We start from the raw sequence: 17,556 nt of genomic DNA, 5'->3' as shown, positions 1-17,556 counted from the left end.
TTTTCATCAAGAGTACTAATTCAAATAGTTTTATATCCTAAGCATCAAATATCTGCACATCGTTTTTTGAGGGTACTCTTTTACGTGTGTATCGGAGCGTCTCGAACTGGCACGAAAATATTTCAGGAAGAGTTGTTGCCTGATGTGTCATGTTAAAGAATTAAAAATAAAAGGCAGACATGCCACAGAGTAGCAAGCTGCAGGAGGCTGCACACGCAAACATTGCTCCAACGCTGCTTTGTTCATAAGAAAAAATAAAGGCACACACATGTGTATTTAGTTCACTTCTTCTTTGCTCTTTATGTCTCGTCAGATTTGATCTGTACCCAAGAAAAATAAAAGGCAAACTTTGCTGAGTCCACTGACAAGGGCACCATAGACTTTCCAGACATCTGACAGTTATTGTAATTAGCTATGAAAGACGGCTAAGACACTTGGGGGCAAATAGCTCTTAAATTCTAAACAATGGCTTCAAGCCAGGGCTTTCTTTTTATTTAGTTTTTAGTCATCACTTTTAATTCTATAATAATTCTAGAGGCTGAATGGGTTTCAGTGTTTTAGCCCACTAAATGTGAAATAAAGTCCCAGCAGAAATGAAGGCGGCTGAAAGTGGACAGTGGAAAGATAGATGTGTCTCAGGACCCAGCCTTCCATGCATAAAGATTTTTTTTGAAATTCTTAATAGGGTGGAGTGAGGATGTGGAGGTGGGGAGGAAGCGTGCAGAAGCTTCTTTATAGAAGAATGCTGGAAGAATAAAACAATCGAGGATTTTTTCTGACTAGCAGGCAACCTACATGGGTAGCATCTAAGTTGCATTTACGGAAAGATTTTTTTTTTTTCTTTTTTTTTGGTTAGAGTTTTAAATAGAAGCAGCGTACAAAGCAATTTTTTTTTTTTTAATTTATAAAATAAATGCAAAGGACTGGGAGAAAACACTTCTGTATTATTTTTTCTTCTTACATTCAGTGAGGGTAATCTATCAATGCATTTTGCCTTTACTTCTAGAAGCATCCAAATCCTTAAAAAGTTAAAGCTAAGTCTCATAAGAAATTAAAAAAGGTAAATCAGATCAATGTGATTTTGACTGACGAAGAATCTTAACCACAAAGGCTCCCACCAAAAAGACGGTCTGTAAGAAAACATTGCCCTGGTCATTTTTAAAAGAGAATATTAACTCCATCAGTTATTGAAGAGGAATATTCAAAGGCTCCAGACATCACTAATTATGGCTTAAATAGACCTGCCAGAACAGAGCTGGTGTTCTAATTATAAAAGTCGAAGACGTTAGGATTCATTTTTTAAGGAGGGCTTGGACACACACTTGCACATCATCTTTTTTTAAATACACAATTTTTTTTTTTCTTTGTCTGCTCTCATGTTATCTACACCTCCCCCACCGCCGCCCACTGTGTGCTGAGACACCTGAAGGCTAGACATAATGATCAACAGAGCTCCAGCCTGTCTGGACTGCAGCCAGTTTTTTTTCCCCCCTCTCTACAATCAAGGAGCTTGCACGCAATGCACGCCGAGCCTATTCCACCGCTCTGTGCAGATCCGGGATGGAAGTCTTACACATACTGCGGAAAGATTAAAGACAACAATATCCCCTTTCTCTTACCCGAGACAGCCTCGATTTTTAACCCTTTCATTACCCTTCAAGCCAAGACGTCTTAGCCAATTCAAATGCAGGTCTCAAGGGACGCTGCAACTCCTGCACCGTATTATACAGACACACACGCCTCATTTGGTATGGAAACCTCATCTCCACAGACCCCCGTCGCGATATTTTAGGGTGAACAGCGTGCTAACCAAACAGAGCATAATTTGTTTGTGCGAGGAATGCATTTTTGAATGAACTTAGGCTGTATGAAATCTGGAAAAAGTCAAAGGTCTTTTTGGAAAGGTTCTTGTAAACCTCCCAGAAGGTTATGCCATTTCTCATGATGCTGTGCTTTAAAGCTTCTCTCTCTTTCTCTCATACATACTCACGCTCAGTCAGGCACTTATATCATTATACCACAGAGAAACCCAGGTTCGCTGGTGATGTCATCACATAGAAAATTGTTCCTTTGTGGGCAACGTGTTCAATCCCCTAATCGCCAGCGTCTGTTGGGTGTGTGCCTATAGGAAGTTCACGTGTTTGTGGGGTTAACCGACACCCACAGGAAAGGACTATTTTATGTGTAGCTATCTATCTCTTGAAGATGTGTTCATGGGGCCAGTATGGGCATATTTATCAAGATATATGTAGTCAGGCAGAGTTTCCTGGTTCTGGGAAGCCTTATTAATATGCTGGTTGAACATTTCAGAGGTGGCTGAATTTCAATGACATGAATAGGATGTAGAAACGGTGAGCATTTTGAAATCATTTGGATAAAAATGCTACAAGGCTGATGATTGCTGTACTTGGTGTTTCTTATTTGTTATTTAAAACTTTGCGGCCATTAAATCCTGTGTACCATCAAACTAATCGCTTAAGGAAAGGATCTTTTTGTACAAATGATTTGAAAGTTCATGTACTTTGATAGGGAGATTTCTCTGGTTAAAGGATAGTTGCATTTAATTTTTTGTGGCCTGGTAGAGTGCTTGTATTTATTTTCATGTCTCTTTTATGGGTCTTAACAGTGAATCATCACTCACCAAACAAGTGTTCATATTTTTTATGATGTATATATTTAAAGTACATTATTTTTAGCTTGCTTAACTCAAATAGAATAAAGTTTAATAATTTTATCAAGACACAGACCCAGATCTGAGATATAAATATAGAACAACTGTGCATACACACTCTCTTAATTTCCCAGTTTTGATATGTAATTTCATTAATCTTTATTAATAAGGAATAACTGTGTAAACTTACCATTTCACATATATATGAATACAAACACAAATATATATACATACATATATATTTGTATTTTCTTCTGATACTTCTTGCAGGCCGAAAGGATTATTTTTAAATGGATTTGCAAACATAAGTGTACAAACAACACTATTTATACATCAACACACAAGCTAATGAGATTTATTTTGCCAATGCGTTGTATGATTGTTTCAAAGCAAAAATTTTTTTTAATGTTCTTTTCTGTTTTAATGTTACTATTGTCGAAAAGAATATATAGTTTAAAGAACTGACATGTTTTGTGCCTAGAAAAAAACAAGCTACACAAGTTAAGTGACATTCTATGTAGTGAGACTTCAGTGTGAACAAATAAATAACTTTTTCTAGAAATTCTTGGACCTGACTGTATAATCTTTACATAAACAGTTCTTCCTATAAGTATATTGGAGTTCTTGCCTAAGGATGAATTATATTATTGATCTATTAAAGATAAAAAAAATGAACAAATAGTTGGATTTAAAATTCACCTACTTTCTAAAAACAAGACATGACATTGGCCACTGGGAATACAGGTCACTAAAAAGGCATCTTTCAAAGGAAAGAAGATAATGGACATGATTGAAATAGCTGAACTACGTAACGCCAATTCAAGAACAAATGGTTTTTCAGAGCATAACGGAGAAAGAACAATTTACTATAGTACAGTTTATTCTTCTTACACAATGGTCATGATTTATTTGAAATGACAGAACAAACACAGTAGATATACAAAACAACCAGTGGAGATGTTATGTCAGGGATAGATCAAGATTCTTGTGTTTTGCCTCTTAGAATGTTCCTAATCCAATTATTATTTATTTATCTGAAGACCTTAGCTACAAATGAAACTCTTGCTGAGCATATGTTAATATTATAAATATGTAGGTCACGTCACATACATGTATGTAATATATACAGTATGTACATAATATATTTGAATATAACTTTGTAACCAAAAATAAATGTTAGTTTTGTATTACAATTAGAATTTATAAAAGTGTTCTCAAATTAGGATTTTTACATATTCTAATACAATGAAATTTTAATGACAGTTCCAACTAGCTGTATCTGTACCACAAGGGAACATGCTCAGATATTGGTTAAATTAATATATTGATGTTGTAATATGAAAAATGCCCCACCTCAAAAAGTATTTTAATCATATGGAACAATGACTCTAATTTTGCAACCAATATAAAATATTACCAAAAGAAACTCTGTTTCTTATCACTGTGAAGATGATTTCTAAAAGTAGGTTCTCATCATTTTTCTGTAGGAAAGGAGAAATTATTTTTTTTTAAAAACATGACCTTTAGATGCAGGTCCTGAATTTTTTTTTTTTTTTTAGAGTAGTTGTCTGAGCACTGTGCAGAGAATAAACGAGCACTTCAAGTTGCCCTGAGAAAGGGGAACCAGGTTTGGCTGCTTCATGCCTCAAATTTTGTTCCTCCAAGCCTACAGGCAGACAACACTCAAAATTAATTTGAGTAAAAACGATTCAGAGTTATTTTTACAACGTTCAAAAGACCCATGGTCCTGTTGATACCCCATGTAGGAAAAGAATGCTAAGACTGATTGAATGTTCCACTGCCTGCAACTCAGCCAAGCTGAGTGAGCGCTGGGGTCAAATGGGCTCATGAATCACAGATAGGAAGTGAACTGTGTATTGCATATCTGGGGACTTAAAAAGAAACGTTTGGGATATTTTACCATCAACAGATTTTGGGGTTGATTTTTGGCACATCTTTCTAAACATCAAGCGGGCAGTTCAGCTGAAATAACTTTTGATATGTATAGCTAAGAGCAGATGGCCACGTGCTCCTTTCTTATTTAGATGAGACTTTTCCCTTCAATAACATCTTTCTTCCTGACCTGCTTAAAAATTCCAGCGAATGAAATCAGCACAGGATTTTCAATTCTAATTTACCATGTGCAGAGGAAGGGCCAGTAGAGAAATCAGTGGAGCCATTGTGAGGCTCACTGCCTCAGTCTTGTCTTTGTGTTTTACCCTACTTGCCAATCTAAACTAATTGAAAACATTTCATTTTTTATTAATATTGATATAGCTGTAATGTTAATACTTAATGAAAATTTTCAAGTTGCTTTTTCTATCCTTTCATCACAAGTAATCAAAAAAAAAAAAAATGTACCTACACTGTCTCTCAACTTGCTGGTAAGCAATTTATTCCTTGAAAAATGCATTAAAATATTGTCATGATGATTGGATTAAGATGAAAGAATGTTGATACTAAGTAATATATTTGTGCCTTGTCACTTGGATAGGCCACTATTACTGGAAGCTTATAAATTTTAATATTGGATGCTTTTTAAAATTTACTATGAAAATATTCACTACCTAGAATTCTTGGTTCATTATTTGTATACTGATTATATAAAGAAAAGTTTGTTTTCTGGAGACTTATTTGGACCTGGATTAGTAAAAGATGTCAAGACTAGAAGACTGATCTACATATCCAGTATAACTCAGCACGTCATAGATGCTGTAAAAGTTCCTGTTGGTTTTCTTTTTTTTTTCTTTCTTTTTGACAAATTCTTTTTTTTTTTTTTTAGCTAAAGAGAAAGAAATTATTTTGGTGATTTGACAAGTTTTTGACTTAAATGGTTATCTTCATAGTTGACTTACTATTACAGAGTCAAAAGTGTTCCTTTTTAAAAAATTAATATTAAAATGGTAAATGTGTTAGATGAAAACAAGTTACCTTTTTGATACTTACATTAGTTTGACTAATAAAGATAGAGGGGAACATAAACCAAAAGTCCAATTTTTAAAGTATAGAGATTAAAAATTCAAATTAATTAAAAATTCAAGCACCATTGGAAAAATATAGAGGTGGCCTCCAAACAACACTACCTCCGATTTGGTATTCTTTGCTAATCCTTCTTCAGATAATGTTTTATCTCAAGCAAATCTACTAGTTGTCAAAAATGGGATGTCCTCATCAAAAACCACACTAGCAGAACTGTTTGAAAAATGCACGTCTTAAGAATGACTAAATCAATCAGTGTTTCTTTGCATCAGACTTACACAAAAATTTACATGTGTTTAGCCATAAGATTTATAACCGTGGAGGTATGTTCTAAAGCACCAACATTTAGTCAATTCCTTATGAACTTTATATAATCTCTGAGATCATCATATCTGGGGCTTTCGGTGAGTCAATTTGTGTTACCGGTTTATTAGGATTCTCATCATGCCATTGAATGGATGTGTCGATTAATCTGATATTTGATATTTTTCCCACTGATTTCAAAATTTCAAAATTCCATTAGAAAAAAATTAATATATGGCAACGATTTAGCCCATCGTTATTCTCCTTCTCCCAAATGAATAAAATATACTTAAAAAAAAATAGGAACTTACAAAATCAAACAATGTATAAACAGAAAACCTGAGCATAATGAAGAGTCTGAAGCACTAAATGATACATATGTCTAGCTTAGTTATACTTTTTAGACAACAGATTTTATTGGCAATAAGTCTAACTCTGTATGTGTGAGGTGGTAGGCAATGAAATATTGTGACGATCACTCAGATCATATTAGTGTTGTAATTTTAGATGGTTGAAGCTAAAATGCCCAAACCAGATGGAATTAAATAAGGAATAGAACTCTGAGCTACTCCTATTTTGTCTTCTTCTATATTAATCTGGGAAAGGACAGACAAGCCTTGATTTCTTCATGATCATAGATTATCTTATTAAAATAAAAAAAAAAATAGGGACTCTTTATTTGTCATTGAAAGGTGTTTTGGTATTTTCATTTGTGTGGGGGACATTTCTGAGATTTGCTACTCTTGTTTTTCTCCATGTATGCTGATTTCTGAAGTGTATAGCACAGAAGAAATTATGATCAGTTATAGAAACTTTGCAGCTGTGCAAAATGTCTGCCCCTCATCATCTCCCCTTTCCTGTTCTGTAAGATTGTGATGATGAGTCAGAGACAGAGATCCTTGAAAAACCCAGGCCTTCTCTAACTCTCTCGGGACACCATTTATATCTGTTTTCATGCTTCTTCTAATGGACCTTTCCCCAGACTATAGCATACTTTTGAACAGGAGATATTTCCCAGCCAGTTTGCAATATTCTCAGCTATTTCTCCTCAGTTGGGAATTTGCCTCACCCTTAATTGTAGAGCTCATGCTTCAAACACAGAGCTGTACATATACAGGGTAGACATGACATCAAAAGGATAAAGGTGGGAGCAGATGTCTTCGGCGGGCTGAAAATCTCCAGTGTTATAAACTGAGTGATGATCACGCTGCATTTGACTGGGAAGCTCTTACTTCCAGCATGCGGAGTATAGCCACGTCAGAGTGAAAGGCTTCTCCCAACTAACTACCACGTGAAGTGGGCACTCTTCTTATTCTTGGGATTCATACTTGATTTGGTGTATTTCCTCCAAAGAAATTTCTGCTTTAACTCAAAGGAACTAATTTCTCTTTCAGAAAATATTGGACTAGAGAAGAAAAAAACACACACACGTGCAAAAGAGGTGAACATGTCTGTAAGGATATGAGCTTATAAGCTGTATCAGACAGTCTGAAATTAAGAGAATACATCAAAAATTGATTATAGACATTTTCATCACGCAGATGGATTATCTAGACATTTATATGGAAATTAACCTCTGTGTAGTGGGACACCTGGAATAAACAAAATTTCCATTTAAGGTTTTAAATATTACTCTAAGTTTATTGCTTTAGGAACCTTCAGAAAGACAGATTTCACTGATTTGTATTGCTGTTTGATTGTTTTATTACTATTAGTCATTTAAAAAAAAAAAAAAGGACATTATTCCAAGTACATTGAGATAAAGCGAAACACTCCACCACCACTCTGATCATTATGGACCACTTTACCAAGTGCCTCCTGCCCTGAAAGGAGTTAATGATTTAAGCTGACAACAGTGACTATGGAGAAATTCATTCTTTGGTTAGTCCGAGGACAGAAAGGGGTTAATTTTTCAAATCTCTGTGAAGAGGCAAAAAAAAAAAAAAAAAGGGAAGGTAAAATCCAAATGAAAGACTAAGCTGCTGGTAATTTGGTTGTATTTATGGATTATACTACATCTTGAAAAGAAGAAAATCAGAGCTGTAAGATGGCGCTGCAGGGATCGTCTGGACTTTTCACTGAGTCTAAAGTCTGTTTAGTCGATGCTTATTAAGGCCTGGTTTTGACCTTTGCCCTCCTCACTCCTCTCTGTTCCAGGTGCAACATTTTGCAAATGCTTTACCATTATTGGACCCTATGCACAAGCTTCAAACTGGGGATGAATAGAGAATGTTGAGCATAAAACACAATCCAATAGTTACGAAGTCCACATTGAAAACAAAGTTAAGAAGCTATGTAAACTTATATCAATTTCTTTTTATAATTACTAAATAGTGACTATAGCTCTTCTTCAAGATATAACTAAGGCTATTTAAGTGCAAGTTAAATTTTAAAGCAGCTTGGTACATTTGCTATTATTAATCTAAGCAAGAACATATTTAAAATCAAGGTATCTAAACTAACTTCGAGGTCATATAGCAAATCAAATATAATTATTTCTTTTATACTGTTATTTCACACTTACACTGTTAGTAATATGTGATCCTCTATGTTCTAGGCTTATTTATTTCCAAAAAAAAAAAAAAAAAGGATTAATTTTACTTTTAAAAATTGTGTTAACAAAAGAGAAGAACAAAATGTCTTAGTATCTTAGTATTATAGTAAAATACAATGAAACTTTTTTACTATAATAGTCCTATAAAGTGTATTTCTGTAGTTACATCTGGTGTTAGATAACTATAAGACAAAAGCCATTTACATGTATTCATTAATAGACATTTTGAATACAATAATGATGGTTATGTCTCTGAAATCTAATGTTAGAAAACATGCATAAAGAATAAAAAGCTACTCAAAACTAACTATGTAAACATAAAATGGGGACTGAAGCTACTCAGACATTTGTGTACATTCAAAGAATCTCAGGTTTTATTTTATCTTTCTGCTGACTATTTTGTTTGGCAGGCAATTTTCTAAATTATATAAATATACTCATTTTAACTATATATTTCTGAACTCTGGGAAAAAGAAAATCTCTAACTTTTGAGAAAAACAAACATTTTAAAAAATTTTACTAAAGGAGCAATATATAAACATTTCTTTTTAACTAGAATAAAGAAAAAGAAAACCTCATATTTAAAATATTTTTTAAAAAACACAGAAAAGTAAAAGGAATATAATTTACTACATATCTATGCTTCCACCACTGAGATTTAGCATTTTTAGTATCTTCCTCTATTAACTCCAAGTTCTTTTAAAAAAGAAACTATGTACCTTTAAACCCCCCTTCTCATTCTATTTCCTGATTTCTCTCTGGCTATATAGACACAATCACCATCTTACAGTTTGTAAGCCATCTTTCATTTCTGTATTTTCACACTTTCAGCATCAGCTTTCTATCAAAAACAGTTTAACAAACAAAAGAGGTATGAAATATGAAATTCCTAAATTAGCTGTTTCTAAATTACTCTTAAAATTATTGAAAAATTGTTTTGAAATGAATCTATCCATTGTAAAATACATTTACATCCTTGTAGGTTAAAACCCATAAGGCTGATTAAATATCAAGATTTAAGTTGCAAAAAAAAAAAAAAAAAATTCCCTCTGCCTAAGCTGTCTTCCATGTTTGCAAAAATGGACAAAATAATTCAAATTCTTCAGATATGGCTTTTTAAATTTTTTACTGTTTTCATGTTACATAAGGGATTGAGAATAAGGTTGAAATTGTTCAACTTTAACATTATCACTGTTGGCCCTGTTTCACTGATTTCATAAAGGGCGTGTATTATACGCACCTTCATGTAAAAAAAAAACAAAAAAACTAAACCCATAGGACTCCCACTCATAGCAATCCTATAAGAGCACAGGGCTGCTAAATGAAAGGTTGACAGTTCGAACCTACCATTCCACTCCGTGGGTGGAAGCTGTGGCAGTCTGCTTCCATAAGGATTTACAGTCTTGGAAACCCTATGGGACAGTTCTACTCTGTTCTATAAGATTTCTGTGAGTCTTAAGAGCCTTCATGTATTGATATTAATTTTTATATTCCTTCCTATTTTGGTATTCTGTAGGAAAGCTTATTTTTAAATACTCTGGGGTACCACAAAAGTTGCCTTTAGTTTGGTTTCCTAGAACAATATCAGCAATATCATAGTTAAGGAATGGGCACTGACTTTGAGATTGGTTTTTGCCTCTTCATCTGGATTCAGATTTCTCTCAAAAAAAAAAAAAAAGGAAATACAGTTCTGAAAAAAAGCATATTGAAACCCAAATCCTTATCTGACCACTATATTGCTATAGATGTGCCTGGTTTGTGCAGTAATGCACTGCCATGCAGACCTTAGAATGCTGCCATCTTTGCCGGGCATCAGGGCAGAAACCCACGTCGCACCTTCACTGGTATGATGTGTTCTTTTAAACATACTCTTCAGAGAAAAAACTTCAGCATTGCATAAAGGTGAGCTTTAAATGTGTATTTTCTTAGAGGTCCCTTACTAATTCAGCTGGTTGGACAGCAATGTATCAAGAGATACTTTAAATCAATTTAAAATTTAAGTCACGATCTTCATGCCTGAAGGGTAAAGATGCAGCTAAAATACGTTGGTTAGAGGGCTGAGAGTGCTGCTCACTGACCCGGTCTCCGCTCGCCTGGACGAGGTGGGAGCTACTTCAAGACCAGACCGCCGGCGCTCAGCGGTGAACGTGTACTCCCAGCAGGGCCTGCGCTAATAGAGTCTAAAGGTGAATGTAGAAAAGTGTGAAAGACAACAGCCTTTCTTCAGGTACAATCAAGAGTGTATTTTAGCCCTCAATAAACGTCACTCTTGATTTTTTATGTTAGGTGTACATTCAAAAAAAAAAAAACTGATACAATGATTTCAACAATTAAAAAATATATCGTTCTAAAATATCTCAATTATTTTTTTCTGTAAATTTTGTGTGCCAATTCATTTCTTCAAATCCATCCTATTTTTAATGTAAAATAAATTCAAGAGCGAGACAAGATGCTCTATAAAGGCTTTGTTTTTATAATTTGGCCAAAAACACTGAAAGCACATTTACTAATACTATTTGAACTTTTCATTTCTCTTTTTTCCTTCAGTCACCTGTCATCTTCATTAACCTTTAAGCTACCGGTGCTCTTTCCTTCCAGATAATTTTACAGTCGGTATCACTAATTTGCTTTTTTTTTTTTTTTTTAAGTCCTGTCTCTCCAAAACTTCTGGTGAATTCATTCACTACCCCTCAGTATTCCTCTGTTTCTCAATATAATCTTGCAGCAATTAAGAAGAGCACTGGGTAGTGAGTCATAAGATATGTTACTAAATAACTGGCTGACCCTCTTTGCACCTCAATTTCCTCATTAGTAATTTAGAGAAGTAATGCTAGTGCCATCTTGCTGTGAAATTAACTAAAAAGGAGAATATTAGCAGATGAATGATTTCTGAACTTTCGAAATAATTTTAACACATATGTATGCCTAATGGAGCATAGTCCCAAACGCTGCCAAAAAAAAAAAAAAAAAACTCATTGCCATTGAGTCAATTCTGACTTATCATGACCCTATAGGACGGAGTAGCACTGCCCCATAGGGTTTCCAAGGAGCACCTGGTGGACTTGAACCATCAACCTTTAGGTTGGCAACCAAACTCTTAACCACCACACCACCCAAATGCTGACATAAACAATCCTATAGGGTCGCTATGAGTCAGGGATCTACTCGATGACAATGGATTGGGTTTGGTTTTGAGTGAAGCCCTGGTGGTGTAGTGGATAAGAGCTCAGCTGCTAACCTAAAGGTCAGCAGTAGAATCCACCAGCTGCTCCTTGGAAACATTTTGGGGCAGCTCTACTCTGTCCTATAGGGTCGCTATGGGTCAGAATCGGCTGGGTGACAAAGTGGTTTTTTTAAATGGTCCATCCCTATTTAAAATATGGAGCCACATTTACAGTTTTTCAATACTATTCCTTTTAAGTATTTAATTTTCATGTTAGCTTCTTTGTATATAAACTTGATTCTTGTGTTTGCCTTCTGAAGGATGTTCTCCATCTGAATTTCCTGATTTCCTGCATAAGGTATCATATATAAAATCATATAGCTAGAGGGGGTCTTAACTAATTCTGAGCATGCATTTTATAGATGAGGCAATTTAGGTCAGGATACAAAGTTGTCACTTACGTGTAGCAATCGGCTTTGAGTAGAAACCGTCCTCTGAAAGAAAAATAATAATCCTGGACCATTGTGGTTGCATGACAGAAGGGATTCCCTGCAGGATAGATCTTAGCTCTATTACTTCAGCCCTGGGATATCACTGAGGGGGTTTCCCAAATGCTGATACAGACATTAATACTTAGAGTTACAAAATAGGCATTCTTAAAGCATTACTGAATGTGTCATATTTTAAGAGAGCACCATCACTATTTTTATCAGGGAAGTTGTTCCTTGAGGGACTGTTGAAGAACTCTGCCAAACATTTTTACCCTGAATTTTAACGATGCAAATTCTGATCTCTTGTTTATGAACCATTTAGGAGAACTGATCTATTATCTTGGTTAATTCTGATTATGCTCCAGGTTGAAAATAGTATATAACTGTAGTGTCATGTTAGTTGCCATGGAGCCAGCTCTGACTCACGGTTAGTTTAGTCCATTTCCAAAAGAATGAAAGATGTCAGTCCTGTGCCATCTTCATAATCTTTGGTATGCTTGAGTCCATTGTCATGGCCACTGTATTTTGAGTGCCTTCCAACCTCCGGGGGTCATCTTCCAGCACTATATTGAGCAAGATTCTGTTAAAAAAAAAAAAAAACCCAGTGCCATTTAGTCGATTCCGACTCATAGCAACCCTATAGGACAGAGTAGAACTGCCCCATACAGTTTCCAAGGAGCACCTGGTGGATTCGAACTGCTGACCCTTTGGTTAGCAGCTGTAGCACTTAACCACTACACTACCAGGGTTTCCAATATTCTGTTATGATCCATATAGTTTTCACTGGATAATTTTTGGAAGTAGATTGCCAGGCCTTTCTTCCTACTCTGCCTTTGTCTGGAAGCACCACTGAAACCTGTTCACCATGGGTGACCTTGTTGGCATTTGAAATACCAACAGCATAGCTTCCAGGAGCGTAGCAACACAAAGCTACCACAGTATGACAAACTGACAGACAGGTGGTCGTAGCTATAGTGTACATATACTAAACTTCCTTGAGGAATGAATGTATGGAACTGAACTTGTAGTTTCAAATTTCAGGAGCAGAGATAATATTAAAAACCAAATATCAAGAATGTAGCATTAATAATGTAAGTCCATGGGGGAAATATTAGACCAAGTAAGTTAAATAATAAATATAAAATGAATTTACTTGAAATGTAAACAGTTATAACTGCATTGAGAATGTTTTTCTCCTGAAATCTATACAAATGGTTTAATTCACTCTTTCGGGAAATTGTAATCAACAACTATTCAGACCATGTCATAAAAGCTTACAATTAGAAACGAGTTTCTGAAGTCTATTTGTCCACCAAAATTATCTCTGTCCCTAGAATGAGCACAGAAGACATCCCAATTAAATTGCCTTTGTAAGTATCCATGAGATACAAAAATTAATTGTCATCTGCCTACTCATAATATAAAGCTGAAGAAATGCCTGTGATCTTCATCCTTAATTTTGTAAAAATATTACTTTATTCAAATGCACATATGAATCTCTAGAGGGAGAAAATGAAGCAACAAAAGTAAAAAGCATGGTAGAAAGTCATATTATGTCTAAAAAGTATTTTCTCGATTGAAAATATGAAATTAATTATTTAATGAAAATCACGAAAACTTTCAGTAATATTTACTTAGGACAGGTTTGGGGGTAGTTGTTAGTACGTGAGGCCGTGATGCCCATGGCACCCGCACCACCAGCCAGCGCAGTTGCTGTCGACTCAGTTCTAACTCATGTCGACCCCACGTGTGTCAGAGGAGAACTGAGCTCCACAGGGTTTTCAGTCGCTGATTTTTCAGAAGTAGATCACAAGGCCTTTCTTCAAAGGCACCTCTGGGTGGGCTCGAACCTCTAACTTTTCCATGAGCAGCAGAGCATGTTAACTGTCTATACCACCCAAGGATAGCTAGACTACACACACATCTAAATACACAGTACCTTATTAGTGATCAGATTTGGACTCGGGAGGGGAAACTTGAATCCCATGACTGCTTTCAAAGTTAATTTGAATGTATGCATCTCAATTCCCTTTATAACTTTTTTTTTTTTTTCCTGGAAATGGAATATTTAACCAAAGGAAGAACTGACCTAGAAAATAATCAGCTCCTAATTAACATGGGTGAAATAAAATTTAACAACATATTTTATGATCAAAATTTAAGTTAAGGTGGTTATTCATTTAATTATTATAATCAAGTGTTCAAGAGTTTGATTATCTTGTTTGTAAATAACACATTTTTTTTTTTTTTTTTTTTTACCAGAAAGGGCCTAAGAGATGACCAGTAGACAAAGGAACTGAGGCCCCAAAAGAGAAGCAAGTAATCCAAATTCATGGAGTAAATTATCCTGAGTGATAAGAGTAGAATTATTTCAATTTCTCAAGCATCTTCTTAAAAATAAATGAGTGGAGGGAAACAAAAAGAGACGAAAGCACACCTGGCCCATTTGGCTAACACTAGTTCTGATAAAAAGCCCTACTAAGGACAAAGCTGCATCTGTTTGTTTTCATAAGAAACATCAAACTTCTTACAGACACTCTTAACCTCATCTGTAAAGGTCGTAATGGTACATGCCCTATATATCTCATAATAGAAGGAACATTTATTAAGTGCTTACTACCAGTAAATCATAGTACCAAGTCAATTGCATCTAAATCTCATCAAAATTCCTCTGATGTATATCCCATTATTAACCTATTTTCGGTATGAGATAATGAGAAACAGGGTGGTTGTGTACCCAAGATACCCAAAGGACAGAAAGACCCATTACCTGTGCTCCTAACTGCTTTGCTTCCTGGCTTTTCTACATTATTGTCCTGAAATATGGCTAATAGGTGGGGTGGGGACCTCCGAAGTAACAAAGCATTTTGCAAATGCAAGGTGATATTCTCGAAAGGATGCTAGTCCAACCTCACACTACCACCGTTGATCAATATTTGTATGTACAGGTCAAATCTCTCTAATGAGCTGCATTACAAGGAAGATTGAAATAGAACATATGTAAGCACCAGGGAAAAGCCCATTAATTTAACTTATTTATTTAAAATTCCTGTACACTGAACTGTCTGGAAATTCTCTGTAATAGGTTATATGTGTTTTATGGAATTGGTTTGTTTGTGTATTTCCCTATGGTTCACCAGTCTGTTGTTTTTATCTCCTTTACCTAATGAACGTGTTAGATTCTGCTATTCCATCTAAATAGAAGTAATACCTCAAAAGCATATTAATGATGGCTGCAAATTTCAAAATTAATGTTATGACATTTCTGTAAATGCAGGGAGCTTGGCTCCAAGACAATTTACAGTAGCACAGAAGTCCAGCCTGTCATGGCTTCCATCCAAATGAATGTAACCACCAAGAATCCTTACAAGTCAGAACCACAAAACTGAGTCCAAGGACAGTGCTATCAAATTGTTACAGTGCTTGGCGTTTCATAATCACTCTCAAATGTTTCTTGAATGTTACCTCTGGGGAAGACATTGGGCATCAACATAGCTCATGTTCTTGTAGTTTAAAGAAAAGAAAGTCTGTAGACAATCTCTTCTTGGATCAGGATTAATGAGGTCTGTCAAGGATTACAAAAATATACTTAGAAATCTAAAAATCTCACGCTTCTCTTTTTTTTTTTTTGGCTTTTTCTAAAATTTTATATAAACAACTAAATCTTGATTTAGTTAAAGGCTTGGTTGGACTTGTGAGACCTTCTCTTTTGTGACACTTTAAGCATTAATCAACTGGCTGTTTATAGATGTGAAACTATGACTCAAATTAACTCCTCTCTTGGGGAAGAAATGTAAGTCATTGCTCGAAAATTTTCGTTTTGGCTCTCAGCTTTTGGAAAAAAAAATAGTTCTTGATTTTTTTGTCAGATTGCAAAATTCACTACAGAAACTCGTTCCACAAACAACAGTAGAGCATGTTTCATTATACGATGCATATTTTTTTTCATTCACTTGAAAATATTGCTAAAGGTATCTACTATTTTAAGATACATGTCTAGCATGCCTATGTGCAGTTTCAGCCAACAATGGTAATATTTTTATTAAAGGTCAAGGGCAACATAATAGTAGGGGACTGGAAGTAATAGTGGCAAAATTTTTCATCTGCAGTATTGCTCTAAATTCTAAGAAATTCTACACTAAACTTGAAACTATGTTCAAAAGTCATGCTGGCTAGAAGTCATGCTGGCTAGAAGAAGTTCCATGATTTAGGCCTGCCAAATAAGTACTCCAATCAGCCTTTGAAATGTTATTGAATAACTAATGCAAACATCATAAAAGGAATCTTTATTAGAAAAGTTTGTATTTGAACATGTGTTCATAATTTTTATCTGGTTTCCTCCTCAACCTTCATATTCATGAATGATTTTGAGCCATTCACTGAAGTGCTCATGTGTTACTATAGATTTCTTTTCACCATATACACAAACAATAAAATTAAACTAAAATGGTGTCCCTGAAGAGTAGAAAGCAAAAGAGAAGAAGCTGACCAAATTGCATGCCTTATTGTCAGGGTGAAAGATAGAGACTAGATCACTGTGCTACCTTAATTCAATACGTATTTACTAGTTATTGTTTATTCAAAATATTGTGCTACATGGTAAGGAGAATATCAAACATATGAAAAAACTTAGATTACACCCTGAAGGAGTTCATGGTCAATTTAATTCAAAGTAAAATAAAAATTACTTAATGGACCACATCTACCACAGCCACCACCAGCGTGAGTCCAGAACAATGAGATGTTGCCCAGCTACCACCACTGACTACTCTGACAGGGATCACAGTAGAAGGTCCTGGACAGAGCTGGAGAAAAATGTAGAACAAAATTCTAACTCAAAAAGAAAGAACAGACTTGCTCCCTGACAGACTGGAGAAACCCTGAGATGTACGGTCCCCGGACACCTTCTAGCTCAGTAATGAGGTCACTTTTGAGATTCACCCAACAGTCAAAGATTCAACAGGCCCATGGAACAAAACAAGACTAAAGGAGGGCACCAGCCCTGAGGCAGGGATTGGAAGGCGGGAGGGCACAGGAAAGCTGGTAATAGGGAACCCAAGGTTGAGAAGGGAGAGTGTTAACACGTCATGGGGTTGTTAAACAATGTCATAGAATAATGTGTGTACTAACTGTTTGATGGGAAACTAGTTTGTTTTGTAAACCTTCATCTAAAGTACAATTAAAAAAAGTAAAAATAAAATAAAAATTACTGAAGTCAACTTTTTAACTTAAGTACACATTTTATTCAAAATATACACTTAAGTTTAAAAAAAGGGCAAATCATCCTCTATGCCGTTTTAGAACATTAATTTTATGATAATAATCTTACATTTGAGGATAGCAACCTCCTATGTCTGCATCCAAAATGAGCAAAAAAATCAAGGAATTGTATTTT

This window comes from Elephas maximus, chromosome 18, assembly GCF_024166365.1.
Source record: "Elephas maximus indicus isolate mEleMax1 chromosome 18, mEleMax1 primary haplotype, whole genome shotgun sequence".
Taxonomy (NCBI): domain Eukaryota; kingdom Metazoa; phylum Chordata; class Mammalia; order Proboscidea; family Elephantidae; genus Elephas; species Elephas maximus.
Note: the sequence above shows the minus strand (reverse complement) of the source record.